Raw genomic sequence first — 20,980 nt, forward strand, 5'->3', positions numbered from 1 at the left:
TCCTCCTTCTTCACTCCTCCAAGCTCTCCTCTCTTCTCCTCTCCTTTCCTCTCTTCTCTTCTCCTCTCCTCTCTTCTCTTCTCCAACTCTCATAAACTCAAAGTGAGAAAATGAGAAGAGAATGGGGGCTTTATTCTTTTCTAAACTCACCCTAAACTCACCCTAACCTCACCCTAACCCACCCCCTCAATGCAAACTCAAGTTAACTTTTAAAAAAAATTAAAAAAAATTCAAGTTACATTGCTGCCCGCGCGGAAATTTCCGGAAGCGCGGATCCGGAGCTCGTGAAGCGTGCGCTTCCGGGCCCGAAGCGTGGCGCTTCCGGAGGCCCGAAGCGCCCTCCGAAGCGCGGATCCGGGGCAACGCAACCCATATTCCAGGAATCGTTTCAAAAAACCGGAATCGCGCTTCGCCTGGAGGTTCCGGAACGCTTCCGTACGGGACGCGATTCCGGCCTAGGATCCGGGGGGGGGGGGGGGGCGATTCCTGCAACGTTGGAGTTGACGCAGAAAAGCTGTCTGTCACACAGAATCCAGAACTGTCGGAACAGTCGAAATTGCCAGAAACTGTCGAGAACTGTCGGAACAGCCAGGAAAGTTGACATAGAGGTAGCACACTAGCTGGGAGAGCTGACGCAGAAAAGTTGCCTGTCACGTAGAATCCAAAACTGTCGGAACAGTTGGAACTGTTGGGAATTACTGGAACAGCCGGGAGAGTTGACGCAGAGGGCGGAGAAGGTGAGGCAGGGCTGACATAGAGCCAGCGTAGAAATAGCCGGTGTTAGCCAATTTTGTGCCGAATTAGCTGGAATTCTGCCGGATGAAGTGAGGTAAAACTCACTCAGTTTTTCCGTTAGTATTTTTCTCTGTAAAGGATTGCTAGATGAGCATCCTAGATTTGTATTCAGATATTTCTCCTGCATAATAATAAACCCTCAGAACTTTGCACCGGTTTTTCCGCATTGGGTTTTTCCGGGGACTATTGTGTCAAAAAATAAGTGTGTCCTATGTATCTTGTTCTTTGCTCTAGTTTCTATTTCATGAGATCAAATATTTAATTAGTGTAGGTTGCAAAAGTAATTTGCTTTAGTGTTCAGAAGAATGACTTGGTTAATGTATATTAAAAATCAAGTAGGTGAAGTAGATTTAGATTTTCTGCAGTAGGGGTTCCTTCAGAGTGTAGGAATTTTCACATAAGCATAGTCCATAAATAAATCTGAATTTTCTCTACAAAACCAACACTCAAACTTAGTGGAAAGGAGAGAGAAAATGTTAACAAATATAGTCTACAAATATTCTACAAAATTTAGACTAAGGAATTGGAGCAAAACTATGATTTTTGCCTAATTTTCAACATGCTTTTCAATAGAAAAATAAAATCGTTATTAGCACAAGAAATTGAGACAAAGGATTTTAAATGAAATTGGATTTTGAAACACAAGCTAAAGGCCAAGGATCCCTGCAACACCAAATCGTATGATGAGGCTTTGGGAGATGAAAAATGTAGGTTCTTTAATGAATTTGCTCAAGAGTGGGATGATTCCTCCAAGAATTTCCCCTTATGCTTGAGGCTTGATCCAAGAGATGTCTCTACACAACTTCAGATACATATTAGATCCACATGGGTTAAAGAAATACAATGATAAAAAGATCTTAGAGATTTATTGGAAAATCAACTAAAACTTTTTCTATCTAGAGTAAATTCTCAAAACCAAATGCCAATGTGAGATAGCTACACATTAACAAATCTCTGAAATCATAATGGAAGCTAATGAATACAATAGCATAAGTAGAAAATGAAATACAATGATCAAGGTATTACCATTCTCAAGAAGAACAACACCTCATACGTGAACCCCAAAGTCTTTTATTGCAATAGAACATAAGTGTACATAAGAGTAGAGATTCCCCAAATACAATAGCTTGTTTTCAATGGATACATAGTGAGAGCCCAAGGCTCTATTATATAGAAGTTTGGGGGCCAATCCAAAGGCAAATGGTGAAAATCCCAAAGCAAATGGGTGACAATCCCAATGCTCCTTCATGCAAATTCGAATTTCCCATCAAGAATCCCTCAAGAAAAATCCAATTCCCTGATGAAATGACAAGTGTAGATGGGTGGGAACCCATGTGGGGACAAATTCCCACAAAAATCTCCAAATGTGCATTATCTTCTTAAGTTCGAATTTCCAAGTAAGCAGCTTCCTCATTTAATGCTAAAAATTCAATTTCCTTGAGTGGGCCATGTATTTATGATGCAAGGTGCCAAATCATCCTCCACTTGTTCTTTGACTCATTCTTTTGACTTGAGATAATTTCCAAGTCATTTCCATGTCATTTTGTCACATGGAGCTATGTATTTTCTCAATTTATTTAATTGTTGGGCTAATTTATTGCCACATTTTCCACAGAACTTAGGAAAAGTGGGTTTTGAGGGTTTAGAACTTATTTTTTTACCTCTCAAGGTGTGTCATAGTAGAAATTTAGAAATTTAAGGGTGAGAGGTGTAATTTTGAGCACAAATACTTTATACAACTTCTCTAGACATCACTTATTAGTTATTACAAATTATTTTCAAAATTTATTCAAATTTCTGCGCTGCGGGAAATAACAAAAAAAAATTGACCCCTAGACCTAATAAAATTCCACGATTTTTTTGTGTGATCTAGTATGGCAATATACAATGAACCTAGACACTTGGACTCACCCAAGGCCTCACCATCAAACCACACTCCAGCTTTGGGGTTATGTTTGGAGGAAAAAACTCAATTAATTATTAAGTCCTCTTAAGGATATGATAATTAACCAAGTAAAAGAAACCTCCCAGAGTAAACTCACTTGATGACAAGGTCCCAAGTTACCTAGGCTTGTTACATGACTCGACTCCTCATACTAGTATCACTTTTACATTGTCCCCGTAGGGCTTGTGGAATTTGAGTACAACAGAGAAAGATGAGAAGAAGAAATAGAGTTGAAAAACTCTGATGACATGATGAACTCTGGTACATTGAAGCTTCTAATACACCCTTGGGCATGGAGGCTTCAAAAAATCTTCAGGTGACACTGTTGTGGTCAACAGGTTCACTTAGATGCAAAAATGTTTAATGCAGTGTTGAAAATATTGGTATCGGCAAAATATCGGCGAGGGTCTAGAAAACATCTTATCAGCAAATATCGGCAAGCATAAAAAATGCATAATATATTCATTTTTTTTCTTCAGATTTTTAAACATATAAAGAAATATCAACATGAAATAAACACATTGGCACATAAATATGAAGAAAGCACTGATATATATGATGTCAAATATAAATGATACATGAAAGGCGATACCAAATCTTGCTGATCCCTGATAATTGCCCATTCAAGGACTCAAATGTGGAGAACCAATACAAAATAACATCACATATATAAAAGTATCTCATCATCATGAGTTATATGTAGCATAACAAATAAAACTAGCAGCTATCTATCTGAAATCACTGCCCTCTCCCCCTTTTACGGGAAAACATGATATGCTGTTTGCCAGGCCTGCCCTTAGTAGTAGAAGGCCTTGACCCTGCCTTTGCACCTAGTGTCAAATAATGAGTGCTAGGTATGGCGCTATGCTCTCCTATATCTATAGCAGATGGTGTTGTTGCTGATGCTCCCACAGTGTCCTCCTCCTCCTCCTCTTGCTCCTCCTCCAAGTGCTGCTCCTCCTTTGAGTCCTCCTCCTCTCGCTGCCCCTGTTCTAATGGATCATCTGGCTTTAACCATGAAGGTGACTCCTCCAAGATGGGCTCCTCAGACTCCGCCCTCCCTTGAGACAATACATCAATATTGTCTAAGGAAATGGCATCTGGATCCATTGATGTTTCGATTTGCCTCACTCGAAGTCGGATGTTGTAATGCACATACACTAAATCATTGAGGTGTGCGAACTCCAACCTGTAAGAGAGTAAAAAAAACTAATGAGTCTTGACACTTGACACTTGAAGGTCATAAATTAAAAATTAAAATTTACAATAAGTGTAATTGCTGAATTGAAGGCTGAAGCTCAAAGTTATACCTGTTGCGCTTTTTTGCGTGTATTTTCTCAAATACACTCCGATTGCGCTCACACCCTGAAGAGCTACATGTTTGACTCAAGATTCTTATGGCCAATTTCTGCAAATTTGGTGCCCTTGCACCATAGCTTCGCCACCAAATATCTACAACAAAATAAAGAAATAAAAAAATTCAAAAACTTAAAACATAATTAAACTTTCAAATAAAAGTTACATAATTGAATTTTAAAAAATAGAATTATAAGTAAGGAAATTCTAAATTGTAAATTCTAATTTCTAATAAGTGATGACTTGTCAATTACGTGGCATGAAGAGGGTCCTTTCCCTAATAGCATCATCAAAGCCAAATAGGCCAACACAATCCCAGTAAAACTGTATTTCGTGATTGATTTTGCTACGAAGCTTAGGATTAGGTACCATCCTATGAATACGGGGAATGGAGCCCTTCCATCAGCTCGCCATCAAAATCAAAGCCGCATTTGTATGAAAATGTGGGGTTGAGGAAGAGTGTTGCTGCATGAATGGGTCGATGAAGCATCCCTGTCCACCGACTATCAATCACATCCCATAACATCATATGCCTATCAAGGCCATCAGAACCCTTGTTTGCATAATAAGAACGAATGGCCTCCTTGGCCCTATCCATGGCCTCATACAAATAAGCCATTGCAAGCTTCTCCCCATCTACCAATCTAAGAACTTTTACTATAGGTTCACTAATTGAGCAAGCTTCTTCTACTCCACGCCAAAACGTCTCAGAGTACACCATTTTTGCAATGGCTTTCCCGTCCTGTCTCCTGCTGTATCTACAATTACGCCAGTCATTAGACACAAACATTTTCTTCAACTCGAACTGACATCAAAGCAAATACTGAAGAGTAATAAAGTTTGTGGCAAAAAGTGTGATTGCAGGACGCCGCAACTCCTTGTTTCTAGTGAACTTCCTCATGAGGCTAAGAACAAAAGCATGGTTATAAATAAACTTGGGGACGCTCCTAGCCATATCAACCACCTCCTTGATGAAGGAGAGTTTCCCCATATCCTCAAGCAACAAATTGAGACAATGTGCTGCACACGGAGTCCAGAACAATGTGCGATGCCTCTCCATAAGCATCTTGCCAGCAGACACATAATTAGTTGCATTGTCTGTTATGACTTGCACCACATTCTGCACACCAATCTCCTGAATGAACCCATCTAACAACTCACATATCGTTGCTGCATCTTTGATATCTTCTGATGCATCCACTGATTTAATAAACATGGTACCTTTAGGACAATGTACCAAGAAATTTAGAAGGGTCCTACTCTTCGTATCTGTCCAATTATTAGACATCACTGTGCATCCAGTAACTTCCCATGTTTTTTTCAACTCCGCCAATCTAGAGTTGATGTCTTGCTTTTCTGCTTGAAGAATTGGCCCCCGCAACTCCTCATATGTAGCACTTTTGTACCCTAGGCCCACAACAGCAATAGCATCACACATTGGCTGCCAAAATGGATTGGTTTTGGTGATACTGAGAGGTAATTCGCTCCAGAAAAGACACCTCCCCATGACTTTATCTGCTTCTTGCTTCTCCTTTTTAACAAGTGATTTTATGCCAAGTTGTGATCCATGTCCTGTTCGTGAAACAAAAAAATGATGACCTCGCACTAGCAGTAGCAGGTGATGCTGTGGAGCCCCTCCCACTACCCTCAGCGTCAAAATCAGGAGAAGATATCCCTCAAGGTCTACCTGCACGTTCAGCCTTGTTTCTTTCTGTCTCTTCCTTCTTTTGGTCTTTTTCATCAATTGCCTCAAGAGCTTTTTGTATAAGCTCCGGACTAGAAACTGTACAAATCCCAACATCATGTCCAGTGAGTCCAGCCAGATGGTATTTCAATCGTGTAACCCCTCCTGTCATCCTGGTCCCACACAATTTGCATGTAAGATATGCCCGATTTGTCCCACCATCAGGCTCCCCATACTCCCAAAATGGGTCCAAGGCTTTTGGCATATTTGAATTTTGTAGTGAGCTAACTCAAACAATGAAAAACCATGAATGACAATAAGAGGGTGTATTTGAAAGTTTAAAAAAAAATGGAGTTTTCTCTCCAAATATGGAGAAAACCCTTGCATTTGCTCATGGGCATGAAAATCACAGCAAATGGAAAAAAAACAAGCAAAATGATTGTAGGCAAATAGGCAAGCAAGAATAATCCTAAAAGTATCAAAAAATTCATTAACATAGGGGTTTATTTGAACATACCCGTTAATGGAAGAAATGAAATTGTCTCACTGTTCTTCAAGCTTAGATCAACAAAATCTTCGTTGTTGGTGGCAATAATGGCTATTCAACACTCAAACCTGCTTGGCAGCGAGCACATAGCTCTCCCCTTCCTTCTCCAGCAATTAGAAATGAAAATGATTGAAAAAAAAAAAACAAAATTGGACTTTTCTAGCCGCGACGGCATTTTTTGCTTATGCCCAATGATATTTTAGATCGTAGTGCGATATTTCCCCGAGATATCGCCGATATTTCGGAAATATCGCGATATTTTCGGGGAGACAAAATATCGCGATATTTCCTTGGCGATATCTCGTCTCCCTGAAAATATCGCGATATTTTGGCGATATTGTCTTCACTGGTTTAATGTACTTGATGATGAAAGTTGCAGCACTAGATATTGTGTGTGATTGGTAGATGGTTCTATCTATTAGTCTAGGAAAATTAATTGGGGCCTAGGTCCTTTAGAGGGACATATTGACACCCACAAGTGATGTGTTGAGAGCCATGGGACTCTACATAGTTGCAGAGCATCATTCATAGCCATGGGCACCTTCAGCATGCATAACATCCCCCTACTGGCTTAGTAGTACTCTAGGGCCAGGCAGTTGATCCAGGGCCTAGATGAGGTTTGTCTCATGCCTTGAGACATGGGTGGGCTAGCACTATTCTAAATGCCTTCAACATTGGAGCATATTCATGCTTATTTATCACTTGGAGACCTATGAGACCTAGTTTTGTGTCCCAAACCCACATTTGGGGTCCACAAGATGATTTGCACCGGGATACAGGGGCCAACCCCTAGATCTTGATTTTAGAGGCCTTTTACACTTATCGTGGCACCAAAATGCCTTAACGTCATCCCTCAAGAAGCCTACACAACAAGCATGACGTCGGGATTTCACTTGCATTAGTGGAGATAATATTATATGTGCAAAAGTTACTAGGTCGGCTTGTGACCTAGGCCATTACTTGCATATTATTTTATGATTAGAGGGGCTTGTAGGCTAAAATAGGACATGATAAAGCACATATATATATTAGAGATATCTCATTTGATCTCTCATCACCATCACGCTTGGAATTTCAGCCTCATAGAGAAACTTGCAGTTTCTCGTTTGTGGACTATATTGCATCTTGGATGCATTTTGATGTTTGGAGCTATTCTTTGGATTAATGGATGGATTTCTTGCACATTGTCTTGTAAGTACTCTTAATTGTTGAAGATCTATTTTCTATGTCTAATGTATGGAATGATTGATTCTAGTTCATGCTAAAATTGTGCCCTAATTTTATTGAAGATTAATTGAATGCTAGCTAGATGAATATTTGCATGCTAGCTAGATGAATATTTGCATGCATTACTCATACATGACATATTAGGAATTGTCCTAGTGGTGAACTCCTAGTATCTCTCCAATAAAACTCCATTAATTCATTGAGTTGGTAAAAACTTGAAATTTGTTGCTAGGTTGTCACACTCCACCCTCCTTCGAAACAAGATTGGCTAATATAACACATCCTTGACCACATATGCCTAAATAACAAGGCACTAATCCATATTGTTGGTGATCATTCTCACATTTTCTCTCGTAAATTTTTGTCCTGTAAAGGCTAGAGAAGAGAGCTAAGTCAAATGAATTAAACCCTAGGTCTTGTGCCCTTATTTCTAGGACTCTTCATGGAAAGTGAATTGCTTCCTTGTGAGGCCTTGAATCAAAATTGTGTTTTTCTTGAAGACCTCCTAGTGAGATCATTTTATACTTTAACCCTAGAATATCATAAGTGATCTCTTTCCTACCGGGAATCCTCCCATCGGTGATAGTCTATAAAGAGCAGGGGGTTTTGGTTGTGGTGACAGTGGGCCACTACCCCATTGTTGCTTATAGGTCTAGTCTATAACTTGTAGGGTTTCCCTCTCCAAGGCCTGCTACATTTTGCGGCAACATTTTTGGCGTCATTGATAGGGAGCAAGCGAGTCGACCTTCCCCTAGATTGAAGCATTTAAGCTTCCCTCCACTCGAAGAGGTGCTTTTTCCGACAAGAAGTTAGATCTTCTTATGCCGACCCCAATAATTCTTTAAGCATGGAAGTTGATACCCAAACCTTTCTAACATACCACTGAAGAGATGAGGGATCCCCTAGCACTCCTTCCGTAGATAGGGTTAGCATGAGGAAGATAATCTTACCATGGGTGCAATGTGTGCTTCATCCCTTAAATTTTGATAACATTCTAGGGGCCGCACATCCTCTTCCTCAAGATCTTGATAAAGTGCCTTGAACCCTTTTCTGAATCACATATCTAAAAGGGCTCAAAAGTTTAAGTTTTCAGTTTTGGCAATTTTTTTCAAGTTGGGCACTTTTTTGCATTTGTTGTGGCATCATTAGCTTGTTGATCTGCTGATTTACTTACTGTCGTAATAAGTGATATCAGATCTAAGGTTTACTGAATACTCTATCTTAAAGTGGGCTAAAAATCATTATTTTACTTTGGCAAGTTATTGGGCATCTCACTGATCATATCTAGTCACTATTTGGCTTGTTATCTCTTAGATCTAAGGTGTTTTCCTTACTGTTGTCATAATTTTCTTACTGCTGTCATAATAGTCACTTATTGCTCATAAAAGGGTCATTGGAACATAAAGTATATAAGTGCTTTCATGGATCTACATTTTGTTATTACTTGTTCCTAGCATTTACATTGTGGAAGTGACTAACATTGTTCTCTTCTTGTGAGTTTATTCATATTTCACATCTAAATTGGCTCACTCACTAAAAGCACTTAGATCATAAATCATCTTGGTGATAACTCTCTTGGGCATATTGGGATCTTGTGAATCTGATTGATTTTCTCTTAATAATTGGCATTGAATAATAAGATCACACATAATCTTGTTTGGAAACATCTTTCATAATTGTGATTGACATATTATAACTTTGTGGCTAATTGATAAGTGGATAAATTAATCTAATTGGTTAAAGCATCTTGTGGATTAATCTATAGTTGAAACTTGCACTTATATCTTAAAGCACTTATCTTGTTTATGATTGTTATCTTGCCATTGTTAAGTACTATTTCTATAAGAAAATTCACATTAAGTACTTAAATAACATAAACAAATCTTAACTCAAGATAATTTTCACTCATAATCATTGCACAAACATCCTAGGACTTAGTTTGCATTAATAATTTTACCTCCAAGCATAAGCTTGGTTGATAGACTCCTAGGGCAACCCTTTTCCAATTAGCTTGAGGGATTTAACACTTCTTAGTGGTTAACACAATGACTTTGTAGTCGTCACAGCCACAGCCTCTACAGCACCAGAGGCCATTGTCTGCTTCCCATTGGCTTCCATTTCACAACCTACTCTGAAGACTATTTCTCAAAACAGTTAAGGGAGGTTCAACTTAGACTAGGCATTTAAGCTAAAAATAACCAACATCCTTGCATCACACCTAGCTCTTAGGAATTGCATATCATATAGGATAGTCTATCATATGAAGCGGCAGGTGTCCATACGGTTACTTGGTTTCAATTTATAATAAGCAAGAATTGTGACTCCATAAGGCACTGGTCTCATACTTAAAATCTAATCTAATCATTAATCTTGTTAAATTCTACTGAGTAGCTAGGCCACTCATCCGTGTCTCCCAAGCAAGTTGGTTCCCAACTCGTTTTCCTTCACCTCATTCCATACAGACTATCCCCCATAGGCTATTGTTGGGAGACAACTAGAATGGAGTGGGTGGGGATCAGAGTGACAATCCCCTCCCTGAGCGGTTGTCACAGTGCCTATACAATCCAGGCGACAGCATGCCCATACCTTCTATGTCAAAGTTCGATAGGGTTGATTTCCATGTGAATTGGGGCTTGAAGAGATGGTGTTATAACTCTATATAGTCTTCTTTCATGAACTCCAATGACCTTTGCTTTTTCAATACTTGAATCCTTTCCCCAAACCAAAACTTTACCATCTACAAAAACAACCCTATCTCGTTTATCTTCTAAACACGAAATGGAAAGTAAATTCTTTTTCAAACCTGGGACATAGAGTATGTTGTTGAGGTGTAGCTTTGCTCCACTTTCCAGCTTTAATGATGTAGATCCAAGGCCCTTGATTGCATAACTGTTGTTGTCTCCTAGCTCCACTGCATGTGATGATGGTTCCCTTGATAGAGTATGAAGTTGTCCACTTTCTCTTGTCATATGTCTTGAGGCTCCACTATCAATGATCCATGCATTGTCATCATCAAGAGTACCTATAAGTGCAACCAAGAATCCTTCACTCTTGACTCTCCTAGATAGATTGTAGATGATCCTTCCAATCCAGCTTCCTACAACTTTCATGATATTGAGACCCATCTTCAAATAACTTTCCATAGAGGGAGTAACCTTTTCTTCCAAGACTGCTTTTCCCTTCTTCAAGTGATAGCCAACAAAGTGATCTTCAACCTTCTTCCACCTTAGCTCTGATACCATGTTGAGAAATCAATGCTTATAGGAATTAGGGTTTGATTCCTCTTTCTTGATAATTACTTGTGAATTATGTTGTCTTCTTTTACTTCTTTATTAGTTTATCTTTCATCAAGCAAATACTAAATTACATGTATACGAAGACCACAAGAACAAGAGACACAAGATGTAGGCACTTAGCCAGGGAAAAACCCTTTCAACCGGAAAACCCAATCCAACTCTTCCACTAGTAGATTCAAATCAAGCTGATAAAATCAAAGACCTCTTAGACCTAGACAAAGACCTCCTCCAACCACCAAGTCAACCCTTCCTTCCAATAGATGATCCTTGTCAAAGTCTCCAAGTGACAGCTTCCTGGTAGCAGCTATGATCCAGAATTTTGGCCCCTAGCAACAAATTTTCGGCCCCCGGCTACAGAATTTCAGAACTACAGTAGATTTAGAATTTCGACCCCCAGGAATTCCCTAGAAACTTCGCATGTGTGAGAGATAGATAGGCCAAAAACTCATTTCAGGTCTTCCCAGCGTCTTTTGTCCTTCTCCAACTACTTCGCTCTCTTTTTCTACTTCTCTTCCTTGTATATCGAATTTTTTGAGTGAGTGCTACAAATAAGTCGAACTACCTCTCTATATATAGCCATTCTACTAGGTCGAATTTCCCTAATGTAGGCCGACTTCATGGGGACAGGGCCGACTTGGTGTGGAGGTGACAAATACCCTTTTTGACTCAAAAATAATTCTTTTTACATGATAGAAAAGCCCAAGAAGGGTCTAATAAAAATGACAATGACTTTATTGACTCAAGACAAAACCTAGAAGCCTTCAATGGATGCTTTGACCTAGAAAACATTGACCCAAGCATGAAACCCATGCTTTAATAAGTCATTTTCTTTAATAATAAAATTTCTTTTGAGAAGTACAATTATGAAGACCGACACTAGTTACATTCTTCAACAGAAAAGTGGTCATGGCTATACAAGAAGCAGACAAATGCCTGCGGAAATCTAGTAAAAGAAGAAAAGTAGCATGCTGATGATTTTCAAATATCTGCCTGAGATCGTTTAGCAGTTACAAATGCTGAATATGGAAAAGATACAGTACAGTGAGTCTGGACTGGTCAATCTAACTACATAAGTCGTGATTCCATGGAAGAAGAAAACACTGACACCATTAAGTAAGAAAAAGAAGATTAGGGTGTTATCATCTCTCTAGGGTAGCAAGAGAAGGAGCCAAGGCCCAAATCACTTTCCCAAGGGTTTCCCTTTGCAGCTATAAAGGTTGTGGAAAGACTTTTACAGATGCTTTGAGGAAGCATTCACATGTGCACGAGGAGGGACTACATATTTGTCATTATGAAGGATGTGGTAGGAAATTTCTAGATAGCTCCAAGTTGAAGAGACATTTTCTCATCCATACGAGAGAAAAACATTTTACATGTTCACATGAAGTTTGTGGTAAGGCATTTTCTTTGGATTTTAACTTGTGTGCACATATGCGAACACATTCACCAAAGAACTATCATATTTGTCCATTCGAAGAATGTGGAAAAAGATATGCAGGGGAATACAAGTTAAAAGCTCACATTAAGTCCACACATGAGAGGAATTTGGCTAATGTGGTAAAGCTGCCCCCTCAGACAAATGGATTTGTAAAATTCTGTAGGGTGTCAAACCTTCTGATCATTAAGCATTCGATGCTTAAGGAAATGGTTGGCTTGCGTTTCAAAATGACGAGGAGCAGCGGCAATATCATAAATGTCCAGGAAGGATGGGCTATTGTCAATAGCACCAGGAAAGACAAAATCCTTCATATGGGAAAAATTTGGGCTATTATTTATAAAGCTATCCTAGAAATTACAACTAAGAAGCCAATCAGAAGAAGATCTCAACTGTCAGTTGACTACGGATGAGAGAATGGTTATTGGCACTATCGCCTCCTATATGTGTGATTACATAATTCACAAGAAACCATCCTATTCTGAACAAGTTTGTTATAATAAACCATCCTACCCCATCTACCTCTATAGTAAATACCAGGATTCCATTAAAGAGTGCATCACCTTAATGGTTTCATCGGCTTTAAGGGAACAAAATGATGATCAACTATTGTTGAGAGAACTTGTCAAACACTAGAAAATTTACAAGGCGAGGCTCCATTGGATGGTCGTTTTCTTCCAACATTTGGATCTCTGCTTTAGTAAGTTTCCCTCCGTTCCTTCAGTCAGAGAAGTTGGAATAAAGCACTTCTGAGCCTTGGGTTTTTGGGAAATGGGAAATAATGTGAAGAATGCAGTGATTTTCTTATTGATGAAGTGTGTGAAGGACAACCAAGAAATGGGACTCTTTTGAAGGATGTTGTGGGCATTTTTGTGGAGCTTGACATGGATTTCTATACTGATTTTGAAATGGCCATGTTGGAACATACTGGAGAGTTCTATTCTCGGAAGGTTGATTCACCGATTTTAGAAAATTCCAATACGAACTATATGTCAAGGGTAGATGAATCTCTCATACATGAGAAGGAAAGAGTTGCCAGATATTTGCACCAGAGCAGCGAGCAAAAGGTATTAGACAAAGTGAAAAATGGACTCTTTTCCCATTACATGACACATCTTCTAGAGGATGAACATTCAAGATGCCTTGCGTTGCTCAGGGAACATAGATATACCGATCTATTCATGATGGGGAGCAGGGTTGCGGGGGAGTGCTTCCCCCTCACGTCCCCGCTCCCAATTCACACTCCGGGCTGGAGCGAGTTGGGAGCGTGCTCCCGGCAAAAAAAAAACACTCACTGGTTTTTCCGGAGCGTTTTAGGGAGTGTTCGGTCCTTGACCGCTCCCATATGCTCCACGAGTGTTTTTCAGAGGGGGAGTAGTCAGGACCGATTTCTCTCGACAGCTCCCCCTCTAAAAAAACGCTCCCGTCCGGCGAAAAAAAAGGTCGCACGGCCGAGAGTGAGGGCGATGGCTGATGATGGAGAGGAGAGAGGAAAGGGAGGGAAAGGGGAGAGGAGAGAGGAAAGGGAGGGAAAAGGGAGGGGGAAAAATAAATAGACTCTCTCCCCTCCCATTATTCACTTCATCTATTGAGAGCAAGAGGAGCAAGATAGTTTGGAGCAAGAGAGAGTTTGAAGCTCGGAGAGAGGAGCTTGGTGAGAGAGGAGCTTAGAAGGGGATATTGGAGCTTGGGATTGAAGGCCAAAGAGGTAGGATATACACTCTAATTTAGCATTTTTTTTTATGTTCATTGCTAAATAAATAAATAAATTTTTTCTCTACTTCCCATTCCCATTCCTCCATTTTTTTGCAGATTCAAAAACTTCAAATTTCAAACATCATGGTTATATCTCTTGGCATTTTCTTCTTCTTGGTTCCTTTTTTGGTTATTATGGTGTTGGAGAGTAGAAGAAGGAGGGTTGATCTTGAAGAAGAGGATGAAGAAGTGGCTTATAGTGGATTTGATGAAAACCCCAGAGAGGAGTACCTTGGTGAGGAGGAAGATAGTGAACATGATTTGGCCCAAAAAGCTAAACAAGACCAAACCCCATTGAATATGTTTGTAGGCCTGAAGCAGGGAAAGGGGGTGGAACCACTAGATTTCACTACCCCCATTGCAACAAAACTTACACAGGTTCATACACCCGTGCCAGAAGGCACCTCTGTGGGAAAAGGCCATGGGATGAAGATAAAGCAATAGGAATCAAAACTTGTGCAAGTGTGTCAACAATAGATAGAGCCAAATACATAAGGGAAGAGGAGGAAGCCCAATACAAATCTAAAAAATCAAAGGGTTTCTTTGAACCAAGCTCACAATCACATCAACATGCACAAAGAACTCCTTCAACATCCTCCCATGGCAGTGGATATGGAGGCACAAGGTCACCAAACATCTCTTTAAGGCGTAGAACCATATCAGATTTCCTTGATGAAGGGTGTAGGAATGATGTGGATTCAAAAGTTTACTGGTTTCTCTATGCATGTGGGATACCATTCAATGTTCTTCACTCACCTTATTGGCATGAAATGGTTTCTGCCATAAATGATGCCCCTAAAGGATACAAGAGCCCTGGGTATGACAAGGCTAGAACTGTTGGACTTGATCATGAAAAAGAAAAAATATCACATTCTTTGAGTATAATGAAAAATTCTTGGACTGAGCATGGGGTGTCCATTGTATTTGATGGATGGAAAAATGTAAAAGGCAAGCCATTGATAAGTGTTCAGGCGCCTTTTGAAGGTAAGAGAGTCATTGGCTAGCATGGTATCAAGTTCACACTGGCAGGTATTAAAAGAAAGGGCTACAAATGAATCTGACAAGCAAGGTTTTGAACAAGCGGAGGAGACCGCTCTTGATGGTCAGTTTTGGGCATGTGTGAGTCAAGTATTGGAATTCACCAAGCCCATTTATTACATGATTCATTTTGCAGATACAGATAAACCAGTGATTGGGGAGGTGTATGAACAAATGGATACCATGTTGGGACAAATAAAAGATATTGTTCAAACAGATGATCCGAACTTGTATACACTGATTCACAATTGTGTGTGTACACAGTGAAATAAAATTAATGTTCCACTACATGCCTTGGCATATACCCTTATGCCAAAATACTACTCTCCATATTGGTTGGGCTAACCTGCACCTGGAGGTGGGGTTAGGGTCAAACCCCATACAGATGCAAAGGTATCTATAGGATATTTAAGCATTAGACAAGCTGGTACCTGATAGGGAGGAGTGTGCTAATCTGCGTCTTGAATTAGGCAGATACTTCAGTTGCACTAGTTTGTTTGGTTCTTTGCATGCAATGGAAGATAGAAACAAATTTGATGCTCTCACATGGTGGGAGGCATATGGCGGCATGAGACTTTTGCCAAAATTGGCAAAAAAAGTTCTCTCACAGGTTGTAAATACTTCTTTTGCAGAGAGGTGTTGGAGCACCTACAACTTCATACATAATGTGAGAAGAAACAGACTCAATGAAGCAGATTAACGTGGAATCCTATAGCCATAGATCACAGCCTGAGGAAGGCCTCCGAGTTTCATTGGATAGTGTGAGGTTGGGCCGAATTAGCAGCTTGAATAAGTCTAAGAATCCTGGCAGAAGCTGACAATTCCTTAAGCGAGTCTGGTGTAGACCTTGAGGCAAGATTGCGAAGTGATTGGAAGGTGCCCATAGGTCTTTGGAACTAGGCGTTAGCATCCTGTAGTAGATATAGTTTTGAGGATAGTCATTTTTAGTTTCTTGGTCAAAATCTACAAGAATACTCGTGCTTAGGTGGATTTAGTGTTGATTTATGGTAGCATTGGATGTGCTCTAAGTCTCAAAATTTGCAGGGAGGCTTAGACACATGCATTCTCCAATACCCAGAAATCATTTTGGGAAATTCCACCCTGAGACAGTTTTATTAAAATAATTATTTATTTTAATGGGACCCTAAGTCTAAACTTAGGAAATAAAAATAATTAAAGGGTATTAATCTAACTGTGGGTGAAACTTTTAGAAGACGAGGATCAAGCCAAAATGATTTAAGCCATTGATTAGAAGTTAATTTGGGCCGTTGGTTGTCCAACATAAAGATATAACAAGAGGCTTGAGGGGCACTTGGAGAACACACATAGAGGGGAGATCATAAGTTTGATTTTCTGAAGCAGAGCAGTTGCCGGAGATATTTTTCGATAGTGATCTTTTGTAGTGAGGGGCAGGGATAGTATCCGAAGGGAAATCTTTCCCGGTCGGAGAATACTCAATAGAGAAGGTAGAGAGAGATCCAGCAGAGGCAGCGCAGAAGCCAAGAGGGAATCCGAAAATTTGCTGAAGGAATCGATTGCAGAAGCCGGAAGTCAGGGTGTGAGGCAGAGAGGTGCAAATTGAAGTTCCTGGGCAGAAAATCGATCAGCTGAAGGGGTGACGCTGTCCCTAGAGGGTGTGACGTTGGGATGACGCAATGACTGCACAGAGGTAGCACAGAGGCAGCTAAGGGCAGTTCGTTCAGTGGCTAGATCAGCCAGGATTTCCAGTGATAGTGTGAGGTAACCTCACTTATCTCTCTTTCAGTGATATTCTTTGTATTTGGATTGTCGGGAAGGTATCCAGAGATTGTATTCATAAATTACTACTGCTTAATAATAAAACCCTCAGCTGCTGCACCAGTTTTCCCACATTGGGTTTTTCTGGGGACATTTGTCCAAAAATAACTGTGTAGATGTGTTGTATTTCTTTCTTGTTCAGTTTCTTGTTTCCGCATTTTATTTAAATGATGAAGGCTGCAGTGTATTAGTTTCGGTGTCTACTGTAGGAAATAGTAAATAATGTTGTTCAGTAATTAACAAATAGAAGAAACATAATCAGCTGCTGCAGTAGAAATTTGGGCAACCAAATTTTCACATTCAGGTCATTAGTGCATAAACATTGGTTATTTTCTGTGCTACTTGGAACTCTCCGTTGGTTTGTTGAATTTCATTACATGAATAGTGACGTTGTTACTTAATGAATAGTGATATGGTTGTTGACAAATGTGTAATGATACATAGAGTGGATTAGATCTTATTGTTCTATTGAATGAGTTGATTGTTTTTTTATTGAATGAGTAAAGGAAATTTCATTGAAAACCCTAGATACCTGAAAACCCAGGTCAAAAATTACCATAGGATACTACGACCACTACCCCATTGTTTCTTATAGGTCTAGTTTATACTTTGTAGAGTTTCCCTCTCCAAGGCCTGCTAGATTTTGCGGCAACGGATTCAATTTGGAAAAAAATCCTGCTTTACATTTGGGAATCAGTTCTCTTTCATACTTGGTTGACACTGTACTGGAATTCCAATGCCGCTAAATCAGCCATTCTTCAGCTCCTGTAACTCTCTCCCTATCATTCTACTTCCCCTCATCAACAAAGCCACTCTCTTCTTCCCTCCCTAGATTTCTAGTCTTTTCCCCCTTGGCTTCTTTAAACTCAATTGTGATGGTACATCTAAAGGTAATCTAGGTTGCAGGCTATGGAGCTGTCTTGAGAGATGATCAATGTTCCATGTTTCATATCTATGCAAGCTCTTGGGTTCAATTGCAACAATGTAGCTAAGCTTTATGCTCTTGATTTTGGCCTCCGACAAGTGATCAGGGGAAACTTCTCAAAGCTATTTGCTGAAGGAGATTCATAAACGTATTATCTTTGATCAGGAAAATTGTCCATGGTGTTGTGTGTGGAGCATGATTGTTCAGAGGTCTTTGTTTCAGTCAGATGTATACCCCAGGAAGTTTGTACACCCCTCCACGTGGGGGGGTGCGGGGGGGCTTTCCCCCCCCTCCACGTGGGGGGGTGCGGGGGGGGCTTCCCCCCCCCCCCCGCGGGGGTGCGGGGGCCAGTGGTCCCTTGGCGGGGGGGTCTGGGGGCTTAGGGGCAGCGCCCCCGAAGCTAAAAACAGATGTAAAATTGCCTTGTAAAAGTATAGTAATTTCTAGTCAATCTGGGCCGTTCATTAGGCGGATGATCTGATGGTAGAACTTATGTTTAGTTTAGGGTTTTTTGCCCTAGAAGGTAACCCCTCTCTTTGTATGAGGGCATTGGATTTGAGGCTGTGTAATAGATGTGTATTCTCTGAGCGAGAAACAAAGGTGACACTGTGAGAGAAAACAGAGGATATTACAACGAATTTGCTGTAGGTTGTGTCTCTTCATTTTGCTGGATAATAGAAAGGAAGGACTGGCTGTTCGGGGTGGACATAGCCCAAACTGGGTGAACCACGTATATCTGTGTCTCTCTTGTTTTATGCGTTTTCTGTGTTTATATTTATGCAATATTTTGTGTGTTCTATTGCTCCATAATATATAATTTTCTAACAACTGGTATCAGAGCCGAAGGTCTATTTCACTGATAAACTCGCAGGAAAGAAGGGTTCCTGGTTCGAGTGGGAGCAATGGCGGAAGATGGTAAGTTTAGGGTCGAGAAATTTAATGGCCAAAGCTTCTCGCTGTGGAAGATGCAGATGGAAGATTATCTGTATCAAAAAGATCTATACCTACCATTGGGCAGAAAAACAAAGATGCCGACGGGTATGACAGATGAAGAATGGAACCTTCTCAATAGAAAGGCACTCAGAACAGTACGGTTGTGCCTCGCAGCATCGGTTGCCTTCAACTTTTCGAAGGAAACAACAACAGAGGGTTTGATTAAGGCGTTGGAGAAACTATATGAAAAACCCTCGGCCTCAAACAAGGTATTTCTTATGAAACGGTTATTTAATATGAAGATGTCGGAAGGTGGATCTGTTGCAGACCATTTAAATGATTTTAATACTATTACAAGTCAGTTATGTTCTGTAGGGGTAAACTTTGATGATGAAGTTAGAGCTTTGTTATTCTTGTGCTCATTGCCAGCAAGTTGGAATGGTTTAGTAATGGCCATTAGTAACTCTGTTTCTGGATCTAGTACTTTAAAGTTTGATGATGTTGTTGGTGCTATCCTTAGCGAGGAAATGCGACAGAAAAGCTCCGATGAGACATCGGGTAATGCTTTGAGTGTAGAGTCTAGGGGAAGAAAAATGGAAAGAGGAAAGAGCTCAGGATATCGCAGTAAATCAAGGAAAGACAGATCCAAGTCCAAATCGGGGATACTGTGCTGGAAATGTGGAAAGAAAGGACACCTAAAGAAAGACTGTAGATCTCGGAAGGGAAAAGAAGGAGATGCACAACAAGAAAACAATCATGAAGCAAAAGTGACAGGTGAGTTGTTACAAGATGCTTTGATTCTTTCTTTCGAAAATATTACTGATTCCTGGGTGGTAGATTCAGGGGCCTCATTCCATGCCACACCTGATAAGAAATACTTTCATGACTATGTTCAAGGAGATTTTGGACAAGTCCGTTTGGGTGATGATAAACCTTGTAAAATTGTTGGAATGGATAAGGTTCTTGTAAAACAACAAAATGGAAACCGATGGCTACTAAAGGAGGTAAGGCATGTTCCAGATCTAAAGAAAAATCTGATTTCAATAGGGAAGTTAAGCAGTGAAGGTTGTGTGACAACTTTCACAGATAAAGCTTGAAAGGTCACCAAAGGAGCCCTGGTAATAGCAAAAGGCGAAAATGTTGGTACATTGTATTTATGCAATGGTATTTCTAACTCTGTTAATGCTTTAAATTCCAAAGGAGCAGATGCAACATTATGGCATCATAGGCTCGAACACATGAGTGAAAAGGGGATGAAGATTCTTCACTCAAGGAATTTGTTGCTGAGTTTGAAGAATGTTGATTTGGACTTCTGTGAGAATTGCATTTATGGAAAACAGAAGAGAGTCAGATTTCTCAGAGTTGGGAAAAAAAAGAAGAGCAAAAAATTAGAGCTTGTGCATACAGATGTATGGGGACCTGCTCATGTATCATCTCTTGGTGGCTCTTGTTATTATGTTACTTTTATTGATGATGCAATTAGAAAAACTTGGATTTATTGTATTAAGAATAAATATGATGTATTTGATACTTTCAATAAATGGAAAGCTTTGGTTGAGATTGAGACAGGAAAGAAATTGAAGTGTCTTAGATAAGACAATGGAGGTGAATATTGCAGCAACGAGTTTGATAGGTACTGTTCAGAGCATGGAATTCGCAGAGAGAAGACAGTTCCAAGAACACCACAAGAAAATGGTGTGTCAGAAAGGATGAACAGAACAATCATGGAGCGTGCAAGGTGCATGAGATTGCATGCAGGATTGCCTTTACAATTTTGGGCAGATGCTGTAGATACTGTTGTTTATCTAATAAACAGAGGGCCTTCAAGTTCCTTGGATGGTGGTGTTCCAGAGGAAGCATGGACAGGGAAAAAGGTAAGCTACTCTTTTTTAAAGTCTTTTGGTTGTGAGGCCTTTGTCCATATTGATAAAGAAAATAGAACAAAGGTTGAGGCAAAGTCAAAGAAATGTACCTTTATTGGATATGGTGTTAATGATTTTGGTTATCGCTTATATGATTATGAAAATCACAAAATCATTAGGAGCAGAGATGTAGTATTCAATGAAAAGGTCTTGTATAAGAATCAGTTACAGGAAAAGAAACAGGAAAAAGAAAACAAGGAATACACATTTCTTGATGAAATCACTGAAAAAGTAAAGGTGCCTGAAAATAATAATAATCAACAACCACAACAACAACAACCACCACAACAGCAACAGGCACCCCAAACACCTGAAAGTGGTGTTA

The 20,980-nt window shown here is 39.9% G+C and overlaps 1 protein-coding gene across 4 annotated transcripts in view; it reads left to right on the forward strand.

Moving 5' to 3' along the window:
• LOC149225580 (butanoate--CoA ligase AAE1-like) overlaps nucleotides 1–20,980 on the forward strand; it is a 278,498-nt gene that overhangs the window by 117,686 nt on the left and 139,832 nt on the right. The window contains exon 1 of one of the 4 annotated variants that reach the window (XM_089377165.1): nucleotides 7,497–7,518. The exons of the other annotated variants lie outside the window; for them this stretch is intronic. The gene's annotated coding sequence lies outside the window, so the exon portion shown is untranslated. Of the gene's footprint in view, nucleotides 1–7,496; nucleotides 7,519–20,980 lie in introns of those variants that run through there. 4 annotated transcript variants of the gene reach the window in all.

The sequence above is a fragment of the Pinus tabuliformis genome, chromosome J (assembly GCF_031772625.1).
Source record: "Pinus tabuliformis cultivar Carrire ecotype Pingquan chromosome J, CPIR1, whole genome shotgun sequence".
NCBI classification, from domain to species: Eukaryota; Viridiplantae; Streptophyta; class Pinopsida; order Pinales; family Pinaceae; genus Pinus; species Pinus tabuliformis.